At 40.7% G+C, this 26,063-nt stretch overlaps 1 protein-coding gene and 1 long non-coding RNA gene across 3 annotated transcripts in view; both read left to right on the forward strand.

The window, feature by feature from the left end:
• Positions 1 to 26,063, forward strand: part of LOC120422133 (uncharacterized) — a 464,835-nt gene that overhangs the window by 311,503 nt on the left and 127,269 nt on the right. The window lies entirely within an intron of this gene.
• LOC120422138 (uncharacterized) lies at positions 11,628 to 15,647 on the forward strand. Of its 2 annotated transcripts, none has more exons than XR_005606080.2 (3): positions 11,628 to 12,249; positions 12,319 to 13,443; positions 13,502 to 15,647. It is a non-coding gene; the product is annotated as an uncharacterized LOC120422138 (long non-coding RNA). The 2 variants fall into 2 exon arrangements; XR_005606081.2 differs by having other exon boundaries at positions 12,319 to 13,439.

Raw genomic sequence — 26,063 nt, forward strand, 5'->3', positions numbered from 1 at the left:
TCGAATGCAACTGGGTAGATCGAAATTGGTCAATTTTTCGCAAAGATACAACATTGAGAATTTCCGTGACGTTAGAAAGCAAGCTAAACACCCTTTTTGTCTGCGTTGTAACGTCACGAAATGTACAGCGGCTGCAAAAAAAATAGCGTAACTGTTTTTCAAAAACCAATGATGGCATTCAATTCAGTAGTCAATTTTACGTTAAGAACATAAAAAAGTCAAATTTATGTTGATTATCAGAGTAGAACCACAGTCTTCTCTAAAAAATATCGAAGGATCAAAATTCCCCACCGTTGTAACGTCACACTACATTCTCTCGTAGAACAGCAACCAAAACGTTAAATCCTAAGCCAAAAATTGATTCTTATGGCAAATTTAACGTACTTTCGTAAAAATATTGAGGTGTTTTCTTTGAAATTTCCGAGTTACAGCAACAGAACTGAAAAAAACCCGATTTAATATCACCAGAGGTGAAATAGAGCCTTTCTTACGAAATGATGAAACTCCGAAAAATATATTGGTGCAATTAATTTTTCAGAAACATAATGATACCACCCAGTGAGAATTTGACCTAAAGCTTCGAATCTTTTTAGGCTGAACCTCGAATGCCATTTTTTTAAATTTCAGAGGTCGCAAGATAATTATATTTAATTAAGAAAAACTTATTGGATTGACATTATTAGAAAAAAAAAATAAAGGGTACTCAGTCTTTAATTTTAGTCTATGATTAACTTGAAAAAAATATATATCGATATTGCACTTTGTCGATCTATTATGAGAAGCCAGAAAGCACACTTTCACGCGCAGCGTAAAATGCGCAAGCGTAAATGTGCTGGCGTTTATGCTTCGCCTTGACGACTTGTCGATCTTTCGAGCAAGAACGTGCCGGGACTTCGAATTTGATTTTTTTTTTGACAAAGAACTTTGTCCTAAGGTTTCTATACGGGGTGTCAATCCAAAATTTTCGCGAAGCGAAAACGTTACGTGACGAATTCCCCTCTCGGCCAATTTCCCCTCTTTTTGGTGCACGCTGGTTGGTTGAACAAACGTTTCCCAATCAGTCAATATAGAGACGTGAGATTGATGTATCTAAAATCACCCCCACTCTACCTCATAATTTTCGGATCGTCGACGCGGCAAAAAGCGAATAAGGAGATGTAGGAGAATGGGTGCAAAAAGGCGGGGCATACGTCCCCGATCTAAATTAACAAAACTCGGGCTCGGTCGGTCCCGAAAATTCAGTCTGTTGCTGGCCGTCGACGAGAACACATCAGGAGCAGATGGCCTGGTGGCCCGTTTGCAGACGGCCTGGAGGCCCGGGAGCAGATAGCCTGGAGGCATGGACACGCCAAGACATGTCAGCCGGCATGAGCGGGAATTGGAATCGGCCACCACATTTCGGCAGTAGTGGCCACCACCTGGAGTGGCCGGAGGCCCCGGGGATGTTCTGATGGGGGGACATTTGCGGAACCATAAGAGTTGGGGCAATATGGGTATCAAACTTTAGGGTTTTTGATACTGGATATGAAATTGGACATTTCGGCAGTAGTGGCCACCACCTGGAGTGGCCGGAGGCCCCGGGGATGTTCCGATGGGGGGACATTTGCCGAACCATAAGAGTTGGGGCAATATGGGTATCAAACATTAGGGTTTTTGATACTGGATATGAAATTGGACATTTCGGCAGTAGTTTCCACCACCTGAAGTGGCCGGAGGCCCCGGGGATGTTCCGATGGGGGGACATTTGCTGAACCATAAGAGTTGGGGCAATATGGGTATCAAACTTTAGGGTTTTTGATACTGGATATGAAATTGGACATTTCGGCAGTAGTGGCCACCACCTGGAGTGGCCGGAGGCCCCGGGGATGTTCTGATGGGGGGACATTTGCCGAACCATAAGAGTTGGGGCAATATGGGTATCAAACTTTAGGGTTTTTGATACTGGATATGAAATTGGACATTTCGGCAGTAGTGGCCACAATCCGGAGTGGCCGGAGGCCCCGCGGATGTTCCGATGGGGGGACATTTGCGGAACCATAAGAGTTGGGGCAATATGGGTATCAAACATTAGGGTTTTTGATACTGGATATGAAATTGGACATTTCGTCAGTAGTGGCCACCACCTGGAGTGGCCGGAGGCCCCGGGGATGTTCCGATGGGGGGACATTTGCCGAACCATAAGAGTTGGGGCAATATGGGTATCAAACATTAGGGTTTTTGATACTGGATATGAAATTGGACATTTCGGCAGTAGTGGCCACCACCTGAAGTGGCCGGAGGCCCCGGGGATGTTCCGATGGGGGGACATTTGCTGAACCATAAGAGTTGGGGCAATATGGGTATCAAACTTTAGGGTTTTTGATACTGGATATGAAATTGGACATTTCGGCAGTAGTGGCCACCACCTGGAGTGGCCGGAGGCCCCGGGGATGTTCTGATGGGGGGACATTTGCCGAACCATAAGAGTTGGGGCAATATGGGTATCAAACTTTAGGGTTTTTGATACTGGATATGAAATTGGACATTTCGGCAGTAGTGGCCACAATCCGGAGTGGCCGGAGGCCCCGCGGATGTTCCGATGGGGGGACATTTGCGGAACCATAAGAGTTGGGGCAATATGGGTATCAAACTTTAGGGTTTTTGATACTGGATATGAAATTGGACATTTCGGCAGTAGTGGCCACCACCTGAAGTGGCCGGAGGCCCCGGGGATGTTCCGATGGGGGGACATTTGCCGAACCATAAGAGTTGGGGCAATATGGGTATCAAACATTAGGGTTTTTGATACTGGATATGAAATTGGACATTTCGGCAGTAGTGGCCACAATCCGGAGTGGCCGGAGGCCCCGCGGATGTTCCGATGGGGGGACATTTGCGGAACCATAAGAGTTGGGGCAATATGGGTATCAAACTTTAGGGTTTTTGATACTGGATATGAAATTGGACATTTCGGCAGTAGTGGCCACCACCTGGAGTGGCCGGAGGCCCCGGGGATGTTCCGATGGGGGGACATTTGCCGAACCATAAGAGTTGGGGCAATATGGGTATCAAACTTTAGGGTTTTTGATACTGGATATGAAATTGGACATTTCGGCAGTAGTGGCCACAATCCGGAGTGGCCGGAGGCCCCGCGGATGTTCCGATGGGGGGACATTTGCGGAACCATAAGAGTTGGGGCAATATGGGTATCAAACTTTAGGGGTTTTGATACTGGATATGAAATTGGACATTTCGGCAGTAGTGGCCACCACCTGAAGTGGCCGGAGGCCCCGGGGATGTTCCGATGGGGGGACATTTGCTGAACCATAAGAGTTGGGGCAATATGGGTATCAAACTTTAGGGTTTTTGATACTGGATATGAAATTGGACATTTTGGCAGTAGTGGCCACCACCTGGAGTGGCCGGAGGCCCCGCGGATGTTCCGATGGGGGGACATTTGCCGAACCATAAGAGTTGGGGCAATATGGGTAACAAACTGTAGGGTTTTTGATACTGGATATGAAATTGGACATTTCGGCAGTAGTGGCCACAATCCGGAGTGGCCGGAGGCCCCGGGGATGTTCTGATGGGGGGACATTTGCCGAACCATAAGAGTTGGGGCAATATGGGTATCAAACTGTAGGGTTTTTGATACTGGATATGAAATTGGACATTTCGGCAGTAGTGGCCACCACCTGGAGTGGCCGGAGGCGCCGGGGATGTTCCGATGGGGGGACATTTGCCGAACCATAAGAGTTGGGGCAATATGGGTATCAAACTTTAGGGTTTTTGATACTGGATATGAAATTGGACATTTCGGCAGTAGTGGCCACAATCCGGAGTGGCCGGAGGCCCCGCGGATGTTCCGATGGGGGGACATTTGCGGAACCATAAGAGTTGGGGCAATATGGGTATCAAACTGTAGGGTTTTTGATACTGGATATGAAATTGGACATTTCGGCAGTAGTGGCCACAATCCGGAGTGGCCGGAGGCCCCGCGGATGTTCCGATGGGGGGACATTTGCGGAACCATAAGAGTTGGGGCAATATGGGTATCAAACTTTAGGGTTTTTGATACTGGATATGAAATTTGACATTTCGGCAGTAGTGGCCACAATCCGGAGTGGCCGGAGGCCCTGGGGATGTTCCGATGGGGGGACATTTGCCGAACCATAAGTGTTGGGGCAATATGGGTATCAAACTTTAGGGTTTTTGATACTGGACATGAAATTTGACATTTCGGCAGTAGTGGCCACAATCTGGAGTGGCCGGAGGCCCCGCGGATGTTCCGATGGGGGGACATTTGCCGAACCATAAGAGTTGGGGCAATATGGGTATCAAACTGTAGGGTTTTTGATACTGGATATGAAATTTGACATTTCGGCAGTAGTGGCCACCACCTGGAGTGGCCGGAGGCCCCGCGGAAGTTCCGATGGGGGGACATTTGCGGAACCATAAGAGTTGGGGCAATATGGGTATCAAACTGTAGGGTTTTTGATACTGCACATGAAATTTATTATTTTGGCAGTAGTGACCACCACCTGGAGTGGCCGGAGGCCCCGCGGAAGTTCCGATGGGGGGACATTTGCGGAACCATAAGAGTTGGGGCAATATGGGTATCAAACTGTAGGGTTTTTGATACTGCACATGAAATTTATTATTTTGGCAGTAGTGGCCACCACCTGGAGTGGCCGGAGGCCCCGGGGATGTTCCGATAGGGGGACATTTTCCGAACCATAAGAGATGGGGCAATATGGGTATGAAACTTTAAGGTTTTTGATACTGAACATGAAATTTGACATTTCAGCAGTAGTGGCCACAATCCGGAGGGCCCCGCGGATGTTCCGATGGGGGGACATTTGCGGAACCATAAGAGTTGGGGCAATATGGGTATCAAACTTTATGGATTTTGATACTGGACATGAAATTTGATATTTCAGCAGTAGTGGCCACAATCTGGAGTGGTCGGACGCCCCGGGGATGTTCCGATGGGGGGACATTTGCCGAACCATAAGAGTTGGGGCAATATGGGTATCAAACTGTAGGGTTTTGATACTGGATATGAAATTTGACATTTTGGCAGAAGTGGCCACCACCTGGAGTGGCCGGAGGCCCCGGGGATGTTCCGATAGGGGGACATTTGCCGAACCATAAGAGTTGGGGCAATATGGGTATCAAACTTTAAGGTTTTTGATACTGAACATGAAATTTGACATTTCAGCAGTAGTGGCCACAATCCGGAGGGCCCCGCGGATGTTCCGATGGGGGGACATTTGCGGAACCATAAGAGTTGGGGCAATATGGGTATCAAACTTTATGGATTTTGATACTGGACATGAAATTTGATATTTCAGCAGTAGTGGCCACAATCCGGAGTGGCCGGACGCCCCGGGGATGTTCCGATGGGGGGACATTTGCCGAACCATAAGAGTTGGGGAAAAATGACTGTTAAACTTCTGAAATCTGTTTCTGGAAATTTAGAATAACTATTTCGTAATCAATTAGAGCCCTGAATAGGGCAGTTCAGCTCCACTTGCAATTTTCATCCCCTTAGTTCGATAGGACGTTGATATTATGCCTTAAAACTTTACAAATCAAACAGCCTGTTTCAGAGCCACGAAATAGACCACAAAAGAGTTGTCTTGTGTAATTATAAGGGAATCATGGGGAAATTTGGATCGGACGTTCTAATCGAAAATTTCAACAATCATCTAGCAAAGTTCTTTGTCATACTGGTCATGTGTAACATAACCACCTGCACCTTTTTCCTCATAACTTATTTTTATTAGGTCCTTTTAGGTGCTGTGACCAGGTTAGGACCGAGGATCAATAGTACAAAAATAATAAATAATAAAATAAAAAACCGTAAATAAGATGATTATTTTCTCGTGCCATGTGTCAGCAAGTGTGCGATCACGTCAATCTGTTCCTCGGGTGTCTTGCACTGGCTCAAGCGAACTCTGTATTCCCGGTAAATGGTCCACAGCTCCGACTCGCTGTACAGCTTCCGTTCACCTTGTTGCTCCTTCGGGGTTGCACCGGCGCCGGCGCCAGTATTTTCTCGACTTCTTCCTGCGGGACGAGGATGTTTATCTTCCGTCCCGACGGACGGCACCGCTCCAGGTAGCGGAGGAAAATCCGCCGCGGTGAACGCGGCTCCTGTCGGAGTCTGTTTGTCCTTCTTCCATGCTGGCGGCTTCGGCGTGGACGCCTGCTGCCTCGACTGGATGAACTGCGCACGTTTGGGACAGCTGCGGTCCAGACCCTCGTGAGATCCAGAGCAGTTGACACACTTCTTGGCTTCCGTTTCTTCTGCTTTGCACTTTTCCGTGCTGTGGGCACCCCCACAGCTGCTGCACCTGGGCTTGAGATGGCAGTTACTGGTTCCGTGACCGAACTGCAAGCAGTTCTTGCACTGGGTCACGTGCGGTTCTTTGTTCCGGTAGGCCACCCACCGGACGACGACTGGTCCCACTTTCTTTACCTTGCTACTCAACTCCTTCAGACTGGTGTGCCCCTTGGGGAAGAGCACGATGAAAGGCGTCTCATCGATGGCGGGAAGCTGCTTCCGCCTGATGGCGTGTACTGCCAAGACGTCCAGCTGATGTTCCGTCTTGAGCAGCTCCTTGATGTAATCCGGTTCCACGTTCGGGAGACCTCGCATTACTACCCGGTGCGGTCTCGCACTGCGCTTTCCGTGCGTGTAGAACTGCACCTTGTTCTTCGTCAGGTGGGCTTGCACCGTGTCGAAGTCGTCGCTCGAGAAGCACGTAATTTTGGTGCCGTACCGCGTCAGTTTGTGTTCCGGCTGGACATCACATGACGACATCACCTTCGCAAGGCGGGCGAAGCTCGTGTCTTTCACCACCAGCGGCGGCTGCTTCTTCTCCCCGGCCGACTTGCCGGTTGCTGGTACCACGGGGATGGTTTTTTCTGCTGCTGGGTTCGCATTGTTGTTGTTGTTGCTCTCCTCCGCTAGCGGGCTGAACTTGTTGTTGCTGAGCAGTTTCTCCACATCGCCGTCGTTGCCGCCATCGCCGACGTTGATCTCCTCCTTAGCCTTCCTGCGGCGAACCTTGACCACGGGACGAAATTCGCCCCCGTCCTCTCCTCCTCCTTCGGAGTATTCCACCTCCATGCCCGTCGCCGCCTGCGTCTTGGGTTGAAACCCGTCCGGTTTCTCCCACACACTTTTTCTCAAGGCCGCGTTCCAGTAGAACGTCCTTCCATTCTCAGCCCTGTGCTCCGTCCACTCACTCTCCACTTCGAATTTGATGTTCAGTATATGATTCTGTATAAAACCAAAAATTTAATAGGAAAAAATAGGGTAAAAATAAGACGAAAAACACTAATATGGCATTATCTCTGGAAATACATTTTGGAAAAGCTTCAAATTTTGGGCTCAAGCAGTTTATGGCGCATGTTTTCGAATGGCTTTTTATTTGAAACTGAATTCTTTTAATTTGATTGTGTTATCTGTAAAATAGTCCAAAAAATACCTCTAAAAATGGCTTTGACCATATTTGCTGGTCGAAAATTGTGAATCGAAAAATAAAATGTTCGTCTCTGACCCCACGGCTCCAGATCTGAAATATAAAAATTGTGGGTTTTACGAGCGGTTTTCCAATGATGGAAGACACAAATTTTTAAGAGCTAATCAATTCAATCGAAAGAGCACATCTAAACCTTCAATTTAGTAAAAGGATTTTTTCCTGGGACCAATCCTTGCCGTGTACGAATTTTTTAAGATTTCTGAGAAAAGCGTTATTCCAAAAGCAAACCTTACACCTTTCTTTTGTAAGAAAGGCAAAAGATAAGTCAAACCGTTGTAACGTCACGGCAGAATGTGTCATTAACACAAATATATAGGATAACATGTTTAAATAGTTTCATTGAAAGCGGAGATGGTCAAATAAAAAAGTACCTGAAAAATTCTCTCATACAATTCAGCCCTGCAATGGTCGGCGAAATGTCAAATTTGAACTACTCTAGTCGGTTCAGAATCGAAAAAAAGTACCTGAAGTTGTTGTGTTTTAAAATGATTTGGGACCGGTCTTTGGATAGTTAGGCGAAACACTTTTGCAGCGATGAGAATAGATTGAGATTCAAACAACCTGTTTATAAAGCACTAAAGTGATGTTTTGAAACTCGGGATATTTTTTTAATTTACGCATATTTTTTCCTATGTTCAGAGGAGGGGAGCGGCCGTGGCTGACTGGTTACGGTGTTCGCTTTGTAAGCGAATGGTTCTGGGTTCGATTCCCATCTGCTCCCAACGAGAAAGTATAGGAAATATTAATCTTGAAACTCTGAACAAGAACGAAAAAGTCAAAGTCGCTCGAGTCGTGGTTCGATCCCCCGTCCTTTGGATTGGTAAGCAAAAATGCTAACCACTAGGCCATCACGGCTTGGTGAGCTATGGCTAGAATTAGTAATACTGTTACTATCAACTATTTACGCGCTGGGTCCTTGTCCATTTGACAAAGGTTCGGAAAATCTAAATAACGTTTGAATTCGATTGGTGCAAACGTTCTTCAGGGCGGGGCTTGTCGATTGAAGCTAAGGTACCTCGCGCTTGGCTAGCCAGCGTAGAAATGGGTCTCCGAAGCTCGACAGAGCTAACACCTTCCAAATGCCTACGCGAGTTATTTACATGTATAGAATGTAGATCTAAAAATACATGGAAACAACTCAATTTGCAAGAAGTGGCCGCGTGGTCCCGTTTGGTTGGTTGCACACACACACATTTTTTCCTATGTTCAGAGGAAACCCATAGGGACGTGGCGTTACATCGTGCTGCCATCTGGTTTTTTTAAGCGCAAGAGTGGAAAAGTGCTGAGTCATCGTCTAAAAATAGACGGCGTCCTATCTCGTCCAGCAAAATGAAGTCGATAAAGTAGTCGGTTTCGATGAGAAAAAGTGGAAAACGTGGTCTAAAAATAGCGACGCCATCCCCCTATGACGCGTTGGTTGTTTTGAAAAAGTAGTTTAGAACTATTAAATAAATGACGATGTTGAATTTTGCATTTGAACACATTAGTTCTTAAATTAAAAACTAACTTAATCCACCTATGTGGTTGGAGCCTACCTCACTCATTACCATCAATGACTGTACACAAATTTCATCTATTTTTTAGATCTGGATTAAAAAAGAACATAAATATCACTAAAGTGGCCATATCTCGAGACAGGGTTGCCAGATCCTCAATATTTAGGACTCGATGGAAAGGTCTTTTGATAACCTAACCAACGATAGGTCGGATAGTGGATCCAGACATAGTTTACATACATTTAAGTGAGATCCGGCTTCCAAAAAGTACATCAATATCACTTAAGTGGACATATCTCTAGACAGGGTTGCCAGATCCTCAATATTTTAGACTCGTTCGACAGGTCTTTTGATAACCTAACCAACGATGGATTGGATGATGGATCCGGACATAGTTTACATACATTTAAGTGAGATCCGGCTTCCAAAAAGTACATCAATATCACTTAAGTGGACATATCTCGAGACAGGGTTGCCAGATCCTCAATATTTTAGGCTCGTTGGAAAGGTCTTTTGATAACCTAACCAACGATGGGTTGGATGGTGGATCCGGACATAGTTTGCAAACATTTAAGTGAGATCCGGCTTCCAAAAAGTACATCAATATCACTTAAGGTGCCATATCTCGAGACAGGGTTGCCAGATCTTCAATGTTTTGGACTCGTTGGAAAGGTCTTTTGATAACCTAACCAACGATGGGTCGGATGATGGACCCGGACTTAGTTTACATACATTTAAGTGAGATCCGGATATATGTGAAAACACATTTTTATACATAACTTTTGAACTACTTATCGAAACCTCAATCTGTATAAAACTCGATCTATGGGACCCTAAACCAAGTCGAATGCAACAAGTTCGGGTCAAATCGGTTCAGCCAGTGCCGAGAAACATGAGCTAGTTTGTTGGTCACATACATACATACACACACACATACACACACACACATACACACAGACATTTGTTCAGTTTTCGATTCTGAGTCGATATGTACACATGAAGGTGGGTCTACGACGTTTTGATTCAAAGTTTATTTTTAGAGCAGGATTATAGCCTTACCTCAGTGAGGAAGGCAAAATGGATTTAGCCAACAAAATGAAATAGGGGAAATTCTTGTATGTTTTGCCTTCCTCACTGAGGTAAGGCTATAATCCTGCTCTAAAAATGAACTTTGTATAAAAACTTCGTAGACCCACCTTCATGTATACATATCGACTCAGAATCGAAAACTGAACAAATGTCTGTGTGTATGTGTGTGTGTATGTGTGTGTGTGTATGTGTGTGTGTATGTATGTATGTGACCAACAAACTAGCTCATGTTTCTCGGCACTGGCTGAACCGATTTGACCCGAACTTGTTGCATTCGACTTGGTTTAGGGTCCCATAGATCGAGTTTTATACAGATTGAGGTTTCGATAAGTAGTTCAAAAGTGCTGTATAAAAATGTGTTTTCACATATATCCGGATCTCACTTAAATGTATGTAAACTAAGTCCGGGTCCATCATCCGACCCATCGTTGGTTAGGTTATCAAAAGACCTTTCCAACGAGTCCAAAACATTGAAGATCTGGCAACCCTGTCTCGAGATATGCCCACTTAAGTGATATTGATGTACTTTTAGGAAGTCGGATCTCACTTAAATGTATGCAAACTATGTCCAGATCCACTATCCGACCCATCGTTGGTTAGATTATCAAAAAAAACTTTCCAACGAGCCTAAAACAGTGAAGATCTGGCAACCCTGTCTCGAGATATGGCACCTTAAGTGATATTGATGTACTTTTTGGAAGCCGGATCTCACTTAAATGTATGCAAACTATGTCCGGATCCACCATCCGACCCATCGTTGGTTAGATTATCAAAAAACCTTTCCAACGAGCCTAAAACAGTGAAGATCTGGCAACCCTGTCTCGAGATATGGCCCCTTAAGTGATATTGATGTACTTTTTGGAAGCCGGTTCTCACTTAAATGTATGTAAACTATGTCCGGGTCCATCATCCGACCCATCGTTGGTTAGGTTATCAAAAGACCCAGGGCTGCGGAGTCGGGTCATATTTTAGACGACTCCGACTCCGATTCCGACTCCGGCTTTCTGAGTTAAGCCGACTCCGACTCCGACTCCAGCTCCGGCTTTCAGATTCATACGACTCCGGCTCCGACTCCTACTCCGGCCTGCCAACTTTAGCAGACTCCAACTCCGACTCCGACTCCTGCTTCTAACAAATTGTTGACTCCGACTCCGACTCCGACTCCAGCACTAACTCAGTATTAAGAAAATATAAAAAATGTTTAAATAAAATCTCCCTTCCTTTAACTCTCCTCACCTATTAGCTATTTTGAAGGTTATTTTGTAACTTTCCTTCTGTAGACATAGTCGATTCTTTAAGCACCCTCAAACTCTGTTCCCAACTTTGAATTAATCAGCTGTTCAAAGGTAGTCCACATCTCAGCTTAAAATAACTTCACACAAGTAATGCTTAAACAACGAAATAAATTAAATTTAATGAAAAGTAATAATAACATCACTCACATGTTCAGCTCACACTTGCGCGTTGCCTGTAAACCGGAGGGTTTTTGTTAATTTGAGTGCGGTTAACCGCGGTGGATTTTCTTGAAATACTTCATGCGACGCGCGGGTGTCGCATGACACATTTCAGAATATTTCAAATGAAACATTTCTCTGCTGAAATTCCACCAAAACATTGACCAGGCTCACCACACAAAAACCTGGGTGCAGCAGCTCACCAAAGCGGTAGATTTTTGACAGCTGTTTGTTTTGTTGTATTTTGGTGGTCGGTCGCCTTTCCATCTTCGCCGCCAGCTTGGAATTCTCGCCCAACCTGCCGGAAATGCTGATCGCGTACGGTCTCAAGTTCGAGCAGCCCAAGAAGGAATCGTTGAGGGGTAAGAAGCAGGTCGTGATTGTGCGCGAACCGGCCGCCTCGTCCCAGCGCAAGGAGCAGGAAGAGTTGCAGCTCAAGACGCGAAGTCCAACGGCGGACAGTCAAGACGGCGGAGATTTCGATGGAGGACTTGACGCTAACGGGGGTTGCAGGGGACGGGAAAAAGTCTTCCGAGACTTCACAGCAAGGACGCGGAAATTCAGCGCAGCGTGTTCAGCAGGAACGAGCCGGATCTGATTCAGCGGGCCGCATTCCGGAGCAATATATTTCGGCGCTGCTGGTGGAGATTTCACGCAGATGCAGCAGAAAACTGTGCAGTAAGTTTTGAATTTTGTTCATTTTATAAGATAGATGGGAGCACATGAAAACTTCGTTTTTGTTCACAGTGTCGCAACGGCCGTTTGCTGGCTCAAGGCCCTCATTCGCAGTCACACGAGCCAGCTGATAGCGCTGGGCTCGGAGAATCTGCTGGCCAGCATCTTCAGTCTGGGCATCATCGAGTATCGGGTGCAGCATGCCAACTCGGTGTCCAAGTAGGTGTTTGTTCGAGCCAAAGTCGATCCGGTTGTAGCTGACCTGAGTAAGCAGTTCTAGCGCCGGCCCGCATTCTACCTACTACAACTACTGACTGAGAGGTGGCTTCAAATGTCGTCCTGTCGAAGATCATCCTCAAAGGAAACCGGTTCCAAGGTTGTCGGCCGCCTTCCCATCTTCGCCGCCAGCTTGGAATTCTCACCCAACCTGGTGGAAGTGGCCGCCTCGTTCCAGCGCAAGGAGCAGGAAGAGTTGCAGCTCAAGAAACGAACGCCGACGGTGGACAGCGCGTCGGTGGAATTTTTGAACCCGTTCAATGCAGGCAAGAAGGCACTCAAGACGGTGGAGATTCCGATGGAGGACCGGCTGGAGAGGGGGAAGTCTTCCGGGATGAGTCAGAAGAATATGGCCCATTTGCTTGACGCAGAAATTCGGCGCAGCGTGTTCAGCATGAACGGGCAGGAGCTGATTCAGCAGACAGCATTTCGGTGCTGCCGGGGGAGATTTCCATGCTGATGAAGCAGGACAGTGTGCATAAGTTTTTAATTTTGTTCGCTTGAAAAGATGCCGCCATACAGGAAAACTTCGGTTTTGTTAACAGTGTCGTAACGGCTGTTTGCTGGCTCAAGGCCCTCATCCACAGTCACACGAGCCAGCTGATGACGCTGGGCTCGGAGAATCTGCTGGCCAACTTCAGCTCCTGTTTGGCCATCATCGAGTACCGGGTGCAGCATGACAACTCGCTGTCCAAGTAGGTGTTTGTTCGAGCCAAAATCGATCCGGTTGTTCCTGTAGTTGTCTGTTCCTCGCAAAATTTGCTTGGCGACCGGTGTTGTGCGGTCATCCACTTGTCCAGGAATGGCTCCAGTTGCACGTCAACCCTCCGTGGCCGCTGTCTTCAGGCTCATTCTTGGTCGATTCGATGACGTTTCCAACTTCTGTCCAGCTTGGAATCCAATGTGTCTACTGAACAGTAGGTTGTTTTTTTTTTTGTAAAATTTTGCTCAGAATTGAAGATTTCCATTTTGCTTTTAGATTTACGGAATGTCGAATCGGCCATGCACGATTGAACAATAAAAAGATGGAGCAGAACATCTACAAGATCAACAAGGTGGGCTGATTGATACAGCACAACTAAATGGCGGCGATCATGAAAATTGTTCTTGTGCCGGGCCGCTTCCAGGTCAAGTTGCTCACGGAACAAACACTTCATCAGCGCTACCCGCCAGGCAACTCAGTGCTGATTTCGCTTGACGCCAACGCCAGCGGACCAATACTCATCCGGAAGATACTTCGCCTTCGTTAGACCGAACTGGTCAAGCAGGAGTAATAATTTGAGCACCGGCTCTAGGGGCGTGTTACATTAAAAAATAATTGAAATGTTCATCTGCGCTGCTTTATACATTACTATTACAGTTATTCTACTATCAAAATGTGCAAAAACAACAATGAATTCATGAAAAAAAAATCCCAAAACTGTTACGCCTACCACCGATCTGTAGTTCAAAAATTCAAAATTCGTTAACTGCCCAAAAGCGAAAAAAATTAAATTAAATTTTGAGCTGTGTGTAATTATTTTTATTGTCTCCAATTATGATCTTCAACAAGCATTGGAAAGAAGAACTATTTGAAGTTTGACTTGTTTTATTAGACTTTTCCAATGTTTTTTAAATGTATTGATTTTCAGGAGTTATTTTTGACTTTTACAACCATTTCCTATATTTTAAGCAAAAATAAGTATTTTTGTTGTGTTGTGTAGTTTTTACAATTTAGGTTGATACGGAGCTCGAAAGGAACGCAAGACTCCTTATAAAAAAAACAAAAGCGGAAGGGTCACGAAAAGATTTTTTTAAGCGATATACGCACTTCGGAAGGAACCGGTCAAGAAAAAAATCAAATGGGCAGCAGTGGTAGCGAAAGCAAGCCAGAGAGGGTGAAGAAAAGCCCCAAGAAATCATTCCCTCTCCTTTGTTCTGCTGTTCGTAAAGCTATTTCTTGACCCCTTTCCTTCCGATCTGCATACTAGCCTTTAAGCAGTACATACGCAGCTGATAAAAAACAGAAACGGAAAATGGCGTTTGACATTCCTTTGTACTATGCCTGTTTGCAATATGTTTTAATTGAAAAAAAAAATCAAATAATTTGAATTTGCTTATTTGAATGCGATTGAAATTTACAAACGAATGAATAATTTTGTATTTGATATAATAATAAATATAAAAGCCAAAACTCAAATGCAGTATCTTGATTAAAAGGATGGAAATTAAGTGAATCAAAGGAAAAGTCCAAATTTTCTGGTAGATTTTTTCTTTAAATTGAGTGGATTACCAACTCTAAAATTTGGCAACACAGAAATATGGGAACTCAGAAATGGAATAAGAAGTTCAAAAATAAAAATGCATATTTAAAAAAACCATTATTATAAATTAAAAAAAATAAGAGTAAATAAACAGTAACTAAAAAAATTAATAAATCACAAATTCAAAGCATCAGACATCTAAATAATCCAAAATATTAAAATTTGTAATTATTTTACAAATTCAAAAATTTAAAAGTAAAATATCAAAAATTATATAAAAACAAAATGTCAAAAATTTAAAAATTTGAAATTTCAAGAACATCAAAAAATCAAATATTTAACAATTCTATAATTTAAAAATTCTCATCAACTATAATTCCAAAAATAATTCAAATGTAAAAATTTAGCAAATCTTTTTTTTTAAATCATCATCACAATTCAATTATTTAACAATTGAACAGTTGAAAAATTCATATAAATTATAATTCTTAACCCTCTAACGCCCATGGTTACACCAGAGCACCACTAATTTTTGCTTTCAAAATTAAATTTCTCTGCAACCATACATTTTTTCAACTTGGTTTGACATACGTTAGTTTATATAGAATGTTAACATATAACCGTTGAAAATTCATCCAGATTGGCCGATCCAGTTCCAAGTAATGGCGAAAAACGTAAAAAATCTCGATTCAGCTCTGGGCGGGAAGGGGTTAAATACATAAACAATTAAACATTTGGAAAACAAAAATAAGAAAAAAAACTTTGGAAGGGACCATCCATAAACCACGTGGACACTTTTTTTGGAAATGTGGACAAATTTTCATACAAAAAAAAATCATTTTTGTATTGAGCGTGAACAATCGCCGAAACCGAATTTAAGAATATAAGAATATAAGAATATAAGAATATAAGAATATAAGAATATAAGAATATAAGAATATAAGAATATAAGAATATAAGAATATAAGAATATAAGAATATAAGAATATAAGAATATAAGAATATAAGAATATAAGAATATAAGAATATAAGAATATAAGAACATAAGAATATAAGAATATAAGAATATAAGAACATAAGAATATAAGAATATAAGAATATAAGAATATAAGAATATAAGAATATAAGAATATAAGAATATAAGAATATAAGAATATAAGAATATAAGAATATAAGAATATAAGAATATAAGAATATAAGAATATAAGAATATAAGAATATAAGAATATAAGAATATAAGAATATAAGAATATAAGAATATAAGAATATAAGAATATAAGAATATAAGAATATAAGAATATAAGAATATAAGAATATAAGAATATAAGAATATAAGAATATAAGAATATAAGAATATAAGAATATAAGAATATAAGAATATAAGAATATAAGAATATAAGAATATAAGAATATAAGAATATAAGAATATAAGAATATAAGAATATAAGAATATAAGAATATAAGAATATAAGAATATAAGAATATAAGAATATAAGAATATAAGAATATAAGAATATAAGAATATAAGAATATAAGAATATAAGAATATAAGACTATAAGACTATAAGAATATAAGAATATAAGAATATAAGAATATAAGAATATAAGAATATAAGAATATAAGAATATAAGAATATAAGAATATAAAATATAAGAATATAAGAATATAAGAATATAAGAATATAAGAATATAAGAATAAAATAATATAAGAATATAAGAATTTAAGAATTTAAGAATTTAACAAAGTTAAGAATTTATTATATTTATGTGTGGTTTTTTGTTTTCTGCTTTTAGTTTCTTGTTTTGTTTTTTTTTCTGTTTTGTTTTCTGTATTCTGTTAATTTTTTCTTATTTGGTTTTTTGTTTGTTGTTTTCTGTGTTTTTTTTTGTTTTGGTTTTTTGTGTGTTTGTGCTTTGCATATATTTTTTGATTTTTGTTTTCTGTTTTTGGTATTTTTTTTTTATTTCTGGGTTTTGTGTTCTGTTTTTGGATTTTTGTTTGTCGTTTCTTTTTTGTGTTTTTTTTTTATTTTTGTTTGTTTTTTATTGTTGCTTTTAGTTTTTCGTTTTGTTTTTTTTTTGCTCTTATTTTTTTGATTTTGTTGCATGTTTTCGAAAATAATTTGTATTTTTTTTTAGAAACAAGAACATCATAGAACCTTTATTTTTATATGATTTGATTGTTTAAAATATATAAGATACAATTTTTTTCAAGCTTTTCACATATCATTTGTATTATTTGTACTGCTCCTATATTTGTATGAAAACAGAGATAGAGAAAACATAAAAAAATCAAACTATAACAAATAACCATGATCTTAATAATACTATTGTAATACTCATGGTTTATTTTTAAAAATTACCAAACATAAACTTTTTAATCGAACTAAACTGAAATATTTTTTTTTCAATTCCGTCGTGAAACTACTTACTTTTCCTGTCATTATTGAACGACGAAATAGCCTACTTTTCTGTACCAAAAATAACAGAATCGAATAGCAACTTTTTCCAAAATAAATGCTGAATAAATGAATAAAGCACTTGTTTCGAAAAGTAGCACTTTTCAACATTTTTTTGATTTAAACGATTTATTGACAAAATACATGAAAATTTGACTTAAAATTTCACTCAATGGGTGTTTTTTGGAATTGCAAAAATGTTGTATGGAACCTAGTATGGAACTCGTTGCAAAACTTGATTTTTTCAGCACTCTTCGTATTTATCCAACTCGGTGAACCTCGTTGGATAAATGTACGACTCGTGCTGAAAAAATCCTCTTTTTGCAACTTGTTGCATAAACTACTATTATAAGTACCTAATAATAGTTTTTATAACAGAAATGCTTGTTATAAGAACTTGAAATTAAAAAAGCTGTTGGAAATTGGTTGAGGTGTTCGGTTATCGTAAACTGGAAAAAAATTTATGAAATTGTCATTTTTTAATTTTTGAGCCAGCAAAGCTTGTTCTTTGAATTGGGTCCTAAGTTTGTACGATTCTTTTTGTTAGGAAAATAACTTATGCTCAGCGGAATTTGAATTGCGTTATTTATTTTGTTCAAAATATTTAGGTTTGTTTCGTTTGTGGTTTGTCTTCCAGTACCCCCTGAGAAAGCTCTTGGCGTGACATGCCTTCCTGCTTCTGTTGAAAGTGATGACGGAGTACGCGGGATCGGAACTGTCCGCGGCTTGCTAGATGATCTTCACTTTTTTCTTGGTGGTAACTTTTCGCCTCAACGCTCTTGAAATCGTGGTTATCCTTGCAGTCTTCCTTGAACAGTTCCTCCGTACCAAACCGCAGAATATCGTCCAACTTTTGTTTGGTAAAGTTGGCGCCCTTACTACACATTCCGGATAGTGGTCAACATTATTTTTAGCTTGACGACCATTAGAACACGCTCTTCGATCGAGTCTAATTCGATGCTAAGATGGTGACTGCTTCTGTCGTGGCCAAACTTCTACTCCTACCATGATCGACAGCAGGAAGCAAAACTGCAGCGCTCCAAGTGTGGTAGACTGATCGAAGGTCCCCTGAAGCAGCATTCTGGTAATTTCTCCACGCTTGTATTTGGACCAGATTTCTCCCGAAAGCCTTTCATCGTAGTTTGGGACGTCATCACAACATCACTGCATCACAACCGGAAGCGGCTTCTTCGCGTTGACCACCATGTTGTTCTTCCGTAAAGCTTCGTCAATCTGCAACACACTGGTTCACTTTGTCCGCATCGCCTCGATCCGAAGGTCCCTCACACCCGAAACGTTCACTTCCCGCCGGAAGTTGATGCGATGCCTTTGCACCGGAACCTGAAAAATTCCAATCAAACTATAAGTACTCGCAGAAAACATCCACAATTTGACGCTAATAATACCACGATTTAAAAACCATTTTCTGCTGGACCGCTTTCTAAAAGCAAAATTTACGCAGAACTGTGATATAAAATATTCCGAGACATTTATTTTGCGAAACATCAAGAGGAAGGAAAACATCAACAACTTCAAAAGTCAAATGTCAGACTGACAGATTTTTGGGATGCGTTCACAGAGTGCTGCGACATCAACAACGTTGAACACGCCCCATGTGCGACATCAAGAGCGGTGAACACGCCCCAAACATGCTACACAAAAATGTATCTGGAAATGTCAAAGTGAAGTATTTCATTTACCGCGGTAGACACCGGTGGATAATAATCAAATTAACAAAAGCCCTCGGGTGACATTGATAAGTTGAATTTTTTTTAACAATATGATTTTGCAAAATCTGAGGTACTCTGTAAAATAGTAAAGTAAAGAAGTAAAATCGGATTCTGCTTTTAGAATAATGGGATTATTTATTAAATTTCCCCGAAATTTATATTACCTTTATTTAAAAGTTTATAAACTAGTTAAACAAATATTTAATTGTTATTTAAAAAAAGTGACCTAGCCTTCATAATCGATTTGATATGATATATAAAATCATTTTGCTTACATTTAGGCTGAAATTTGTAAGAAACAAAGTGTTATCAAAGTCACGCTGGTATTGAAATAAACAGTTTACGTACACAGCATAAAATCCGATGGTAAAATCGCATGCAAAAGCATGCACATCACCTTCGTCAAAATAAACACTTAACACACTGCATGTACAATTTTTGCATACAATAAAAAAGTTGCAACCGACGGGATTCGAACCCAGCGCCAACAGTAAGGACTGGCGCCTTAGCCCTCTCTTCCATCAGACCGATGAAAAGCTGTAAGGATAAACGCATATATGAGCTTGACATTCCGGTCAAGTAGGTTTCCCATACTGATGGGCTACATGTTTCAGGGTGTAAAATCACATAAAATTGCATAAAATAATGCAATATTTATTTTACACCCAGGCCTTTTACACGCAGCTGGATTACTTCTTTTTTAGCTGTGTAACTATTTTGAAAAGCTTTATTGAATTCATTTAAAAATACATACATGGACATTTTGTGACTCGGCCCAGTACATGGTTTTAAACATATAAATCATGATAAAATCCGTCCGTTTTTTCAAGTTTTATCAATGTTACCCTGGTTTATGTCATTTAAAAAGAATTATTTGTTAGATTTGTTCAACGATATTTTTATGGATCCACACTTTCAGATTTTTGTAAAGAAATAGTAAACATTAAGGAAATCGATATATTTAATATATTCAATGATGATGTCAAAATTAGTTGCAACTTATTTTTGATATTTTTTGTCAGTTTCAAATATTTACAACACGACCCTTTGATTTTTTTTATTTATATACAAAATAAGCATGTTGAGTTCCAAGTACACTCAACCCCCGGTGGTTGGTCACTTTTTCGTTTGACACTTTTTTAGTTTGTACCCCGTTGGTTGGTCAAAGTCAAACTAAAAAGTGACGAACTGTCACATTTTACACGGTGCTCACGCACACTATCAAAACAAACGTTTAGCAGTGTGTGTGACTCCGTGTAAAAGGGGTGTCAAACTAAAACGTGACCCCGTTCGTTTGACAACAGTTGGTGTCAAACCATCGGGGTTTGAGTGTAATATATTGATATACCTAATAGTTGATAATTTAATGGTCAATCTTACCAATGTTTTAAGTACTGATAGTGATCCTTTGTTTTTAAATTTTGTGAAATATAAATTGAAAGGAGCAAAAGGAGGTAGTCAAGCATCAACTGAATATAAATAAAAATGCCTGCACAACCAAAATTGACTATAATTTTATGAGTTATGATACTACAAACATGGGTAAATGAGAGAAAATGTATCATTTAAAGATCAAAGTGAAATAAGAAAGTCAGAGCAATCCAATCAAATTGAAAATGTTACAAAAACATAATGGCATCTGATACATCTATTGAATCAACACATAAATAAACTGAAAAAAATCAATACGAGGTTTAAAAAAATAGGCATTTAAAAGTTTTGTAAATTAATTTGCACTATAACAAAATCTGAACAATAAAAAAGTTAATAAATTTTATTGAATTTAAGATAACTCCGACTCCAGCTCCGACTCCGGGTTTATCAGAAATTGTCGACTCCGGCTCCGACTCCGACTCCAGCTCATGAAATTTAGCCGACTCCGACTCCAGCTATTCGAGTTTTGACGACTCCGACTCCGACTCCGACTCCAGGTCCCCAAAGAGACCCGACTCCACCAACTCCGGCTCCGACTCCGACTCCGACTCCACAGCCCTGAAAAGACCTTTCCAACGAGTCCAAAACATAGAAGATCTGGCAACCCTGTCTCGAGATATGGCCTCTCAGGTGGTATTGATGTCCTTTTTGGAAGCCGGAGCTCACTTAAATGTATGTAAACTATGTCCGGATCCACCATCCGACCCATCGTTGGTTAGATTATCAAAAGACCTTTCCAACGAGTCCAAAACATTGAAGATCTGGCAACCCTGGCTCGAGATATGGCCTCTCAGGTGGTATTGATGTCCTTTTTGGAAGCCGGATCTCACTTAAATGTATGTAAACTATGTCCGGATCCACCATCCGACCCATCGTTGGTTAGGTTATCAAAAGACCTATCCAACGAGTCCAGAACATTGAAGATCTGGCAACCCTGTCTCGAGATATGGCCCCTTAAGTGATATTGATGTACTTTTTGGAAGCCGGATCTCACTTAAATGTATGTAAACTATGTCCGGGTCCATCATCCGACCCATCGTTGGTTAGGTTATCAAAAGACCTTTCCAACGAGTCCAAAACATAGAAGATCTGGCAACCCTGTCTCGAGATATGGCCTCTCAGGTGGTATTGATGTCCTTTTTGGAAGCCGGAGCTCACTTAAATGTATGTAAACTATGTCCGGATCTACCATCCGACCCATCGTTGGTTAGGTTATCAAAAGACCTATCCAACGAGTCCAGAACATTGAAGATCTGGCAACCCTGTCTCGAGATATGGCCCCTTAAGTGATATTGATGTACTTTTTGGAAGCCGGATCTCACTTAAATGTATGTAAACTATGTCCGGGTCCATCATCCGACCCATCGTTGGTTAGGTTATCAAAAGACCTTTCCAACGAGTCCAAAACATAGAAGATCTGGCAACCCTGTCTCGAGATATGGCCTCTCAGGTGGTATTGATGTCCTTTTTGGAAGCCGGAGCTCACTTAAATGTATGTAAACTATGTCCGGATCTACCATCCGACCCATCGTTGGTTAGGTTATCAAAAGACCTATCCAACGAGTCCAGAACATTGAAGATCTGGCAACCCTGTCTCGAGATATGGCCCCTTAAGTGATATTGATGTACTTTTTGGAAGCCGGATCTCACTTAAATGTATGTAAACTATGTCCGGATCTACCATCCGACCCATCGTTGGTTAGGTTATCAAAAGACCTTTCCAACGAGTCCAAAACATAGAAGATCTGGCAACCCTGTCTCGAGATATGGCCTCTCAGGTGGTATTGATGTCCTTTTTGGAAGCCGGAGCTCACTTAAATGTATGTAAACTATGTCCGGATCCACCATCCGACCCATCGTTGGTTAGATTATCAAAAGTCCTATCCAACGAGTCCAAAACATTGAAGATCTGGCAACCCTGTCTCGAGATATGGTCCCTTAAGTGATATTGATGTATTTTTTGGAAGCCGGATCTCACTTAAATGTATGTAAACTATGTCCGGATCTACCATCCGACCCATCGTTGGTTAGATTATCAAAAGACCTTTTCAACGAGTCCAAAACAGTGAAGATCTGGCAACCCTGGCTCGAGATATGGCCCCTTATGTGATATTGATGTACTTTTTGGAAGCCGGATCTCACTTAAATGTATGTAAACTATGTCCGGGTCCACCATCCGACCCATGGTTGGTTAGTTATCAAAAGACCTTTCCAACGAGTCTAAAACATTGAAGATCTGGCAACCCTGTCTCGAGATATGGCCCCTCAGGTGATATTGATGTCCTTTTTGGAAGCCGGATCTCACTTAAATGTATGTAAACTATGTCCGGATCCACCATCCGACCCATCGTTGGTTAGGTTATCAAAAGACCTATCCAACGAGTCCAGAACATTGAAGATCTGGCAACCCTGTCTCGAGATATGGCCCCTTAAGTGATATTGATGTACTTTTTGGAAGCCGGTTCTCACTTAAATGTATGTAAACTATGTCCGGGTCCATCATCCGACCCATCGTTGGTTAGGTTATCAAAAGACCTTTCCAACGAGTCCAAAACATAGAAGATCTGGCAACCCTGTCTCGAGATATGGCCTCTCAGGTGGTATTGATTTCCTTTTTGGAAGCCGGAGCTCACTTAAATGTATGTAAACTATGTCCGGATCCACCATCCGACCCATTGTTGGTTAGATTATCAAAAGACCTATCCAACGAGTCCAAAACAGTGAAGATCTGGCAACCCTGTCTCGAGATATGGCCTCTCAGGTGATATTGATGTATTTTTTGGAAGCCGGATCTCACTTAAATGTATGTAAACTATGTCCGGATCTACCATCCGACCCATCGTTGGTTAGATTATCAAAAGACCTTTTCAACGAGTCCAAAACAGTGAAGATCTGGCAACCCTGTCTCGAGATATGGCCCCTTAAGTGATATTGATGTATTTTTTGGAAGCCGGATCTCACTTAAATGTATGTAAACTATGTCCGGATCTACCATCCGACCCATCGTTGGTTAGGTTATCAAAAGACCTTTCTAATGAGTCTAAAACATTGAAGATCTGGCAACCCTGTCTCGAGATATGGCCACTTAACGATGCACGTCAACCAGAGTTTTTGCACCCAGATTTTTGTTACAGATATTTTAGTATCTTCAAAACTACGTGTACTACCGAAATATATTTTTATTCATCCCCTAAAGTACTGTCCACAAAGTAATTTACAACAAAGTTTGACTATTTTTACAATCACATTGTTGCAGGATTGGGTCCGTAAGTTTGACAATTTTGGAAAAATAAGACAACAACTTCCTTCGTTGCTGTGCACCCTTAAGTGATATTTATGTACTTTTTATTCCGGATTTAAAAAATAGATCAAATTTGTGTACAGCCATTTTTGGTAATGAGTGAGGAAGGCTCCAACCACATGCGTGGATTAAGTTAGTTTTTCAGGTTGAAGTTGCCATCCAATTGGCTGATTTTCACTAATTAAAAAACTTATTTCGTGAAACTGTTGGGATAAACTAGCTTGCTCACTTTCTATTATGCTATATTTATCACTCGATTTCAGTTGAAAACTTTTTTGGGTAATTCTCTACCAACTCACACGATATCGGGAAAAGTTGCCCCGACCCCTCTTCGATTTGCGTGAAACTTTGTCCTAAGGGGTAACTTTTGTCCCTGATCACGAATCCGAGGTCCGTTTTTTGATATCTCATGACGGAGGGGCGGTACGACCCCTTCCATTTTTGAACATGCGAAAAAAGAGGTGTTTTTCAATAATTTGCAGCCTGAAACGGTGATGAGATAGAAATTTGGTGTCAAAGGGACTTTTATGTAAAATTAGACGCCCGATTTGATGGCATACTCAGAATCCCGAAAAAACGTATTTTTCATCGAAAAAAACACTAAAAAAATTTAAAAAATTCTCCCATTTTCCGTTACTCGACTGTAAAAAAATTTGCAACATGTCATTTTAGGGAAATTTAATGTACTTTTCGAATCTACATTGACCCAGAAGGGTCATTTTTCATTTAGAACAAAATTTTTCATTTTAAAATTTTGTGTTTTTTCTAACTTTGCCGGGTTATTTTTTAGAGTGTAACAATGTTCTACAAAGTTGTAGAGCAGACAATTACAAAAATTTTGATTTATAGACATTAGGGGTTTGCTTATAAAAATCAAGAGTTATCGCGATTTTACGAAAAAAAAGTGTTGAAAAAGTTACTTTTTGCGTTTTTCTTTGTTTCGTCGTCCGTTTCTGTCGCGGGTGACCATGAACGGTTATGATCGATGACGACCAACTTTTTCAAAACTTTTTTTCGTAAAATCGCGATAACTCGTGATGTTTATAAGCAAACCCCTTATGTCTATATATCAAAATTTTTGTAATTGTCTGTTCTACAACTTTGTAGAACATTGTTACACTCTAAAAAATAACCCTGCAAAGTTAGAAAAAACACAAAATTTTAAAATGAAAAATGTTGTTCTAAATGAAAAAATGACCCTTCTGGGTCAATGTAGATTCGGAAAGTACATTGAATTTCCCATAAAATGACATGTTCCAAAAATTTTTACAGTCGAGTAACGGAAAATGGGAGAATTTTTAAAACTATTTTAGTGTTTTTTTCGATGAAAAATACGTTTTTTCGGAATTCTGAGTACGCCATCAAATCGGGCGTCTAATTTTACATAAAAGTCCCTTTGACACCAAATTTCTATCTCATCACCGTTTCAGGCTGCAAATTATTGAAAAACACCTCTTTTTTCGCATGTTCAAAAATGGAAGGGGTCGTACTGCCCCTACGTCACGAGATATCAAAAAACGGACCTCGGATTCGTGATCAGGGACAAAAGTTACCCCTTAGAACAAAGTTTCACGCAAATCGAAGAGGGGTCGAGGCAACTGCTGTGTGAGTTGGCGGAGAATTACCCATATCTTTTTTTTTCTATTACATTTAAAAATTCTGAAATACTTCGTACTTAAGATATTTTAAAAATAATCATTTATGAAACAGTCAACATTGAAGTACCTAACAAAACGTGAGTATTCATCATTCTGATTCCTAAGAAATAGTAAAAAACATCAGTAAAATTTCGATACTATTTTATTGATTTTTTTTATTTTTTATTTTGAGTTTAGAGAAATCATCTTAATATTTTGGAAAACAAGTTTTTGAGGCATGATCATTTCGACGTCGTCGTGCTATCTTGTCGCACCCGCCATTTCGGCGTTCCGAGAAAAACGCGTTCTAATGTTTGACCTTGAATAAACAAAAATTAGAGCACGCAATGTAAACAATAACAAACACGTTTTGTTTGGCTGACCATTCTGTGCATTGTCCCGAAGTTTGGTTGAAATTGGTTGCTGGAGTCCCGAGTTATAATTACAAATGTTTACGGTAGTCTAACTTGTACGTGCGACAAACGCGTTCTGACCTGAAATTCCTCTAGCCAATTGACGCACTTACATCAATTTTCAGGGAGTGACAAGATAGCACGACAAGATTGAAACTTCTTTCATATGTAAAGTGACAAAAATGCACGGAGTTTTTTCGAATTTCATTGAATATCTCAGGATTGAAATCGAATTTTGGGGATCTGTGAAGGTCAAAAGGTGAGCCATTGTTAGCAGCACAAAATGGCGTTCTTAACTCAATTTGGCCCAAAATGCACGTGCG

This window comes from Culex pipiens, chromosome 1, assembly GCF_016801865.2.
Source record: "Culex pipiens pallens isolate TS chromosome 1, TS_CPP_V2, whole genome shotgun sequence".
Lineage (NCBI taxonomy): Eukaryota > Metazoa > Arthropoda > Insecta > Diptera > Culicidae > Culex > Culex pipiens.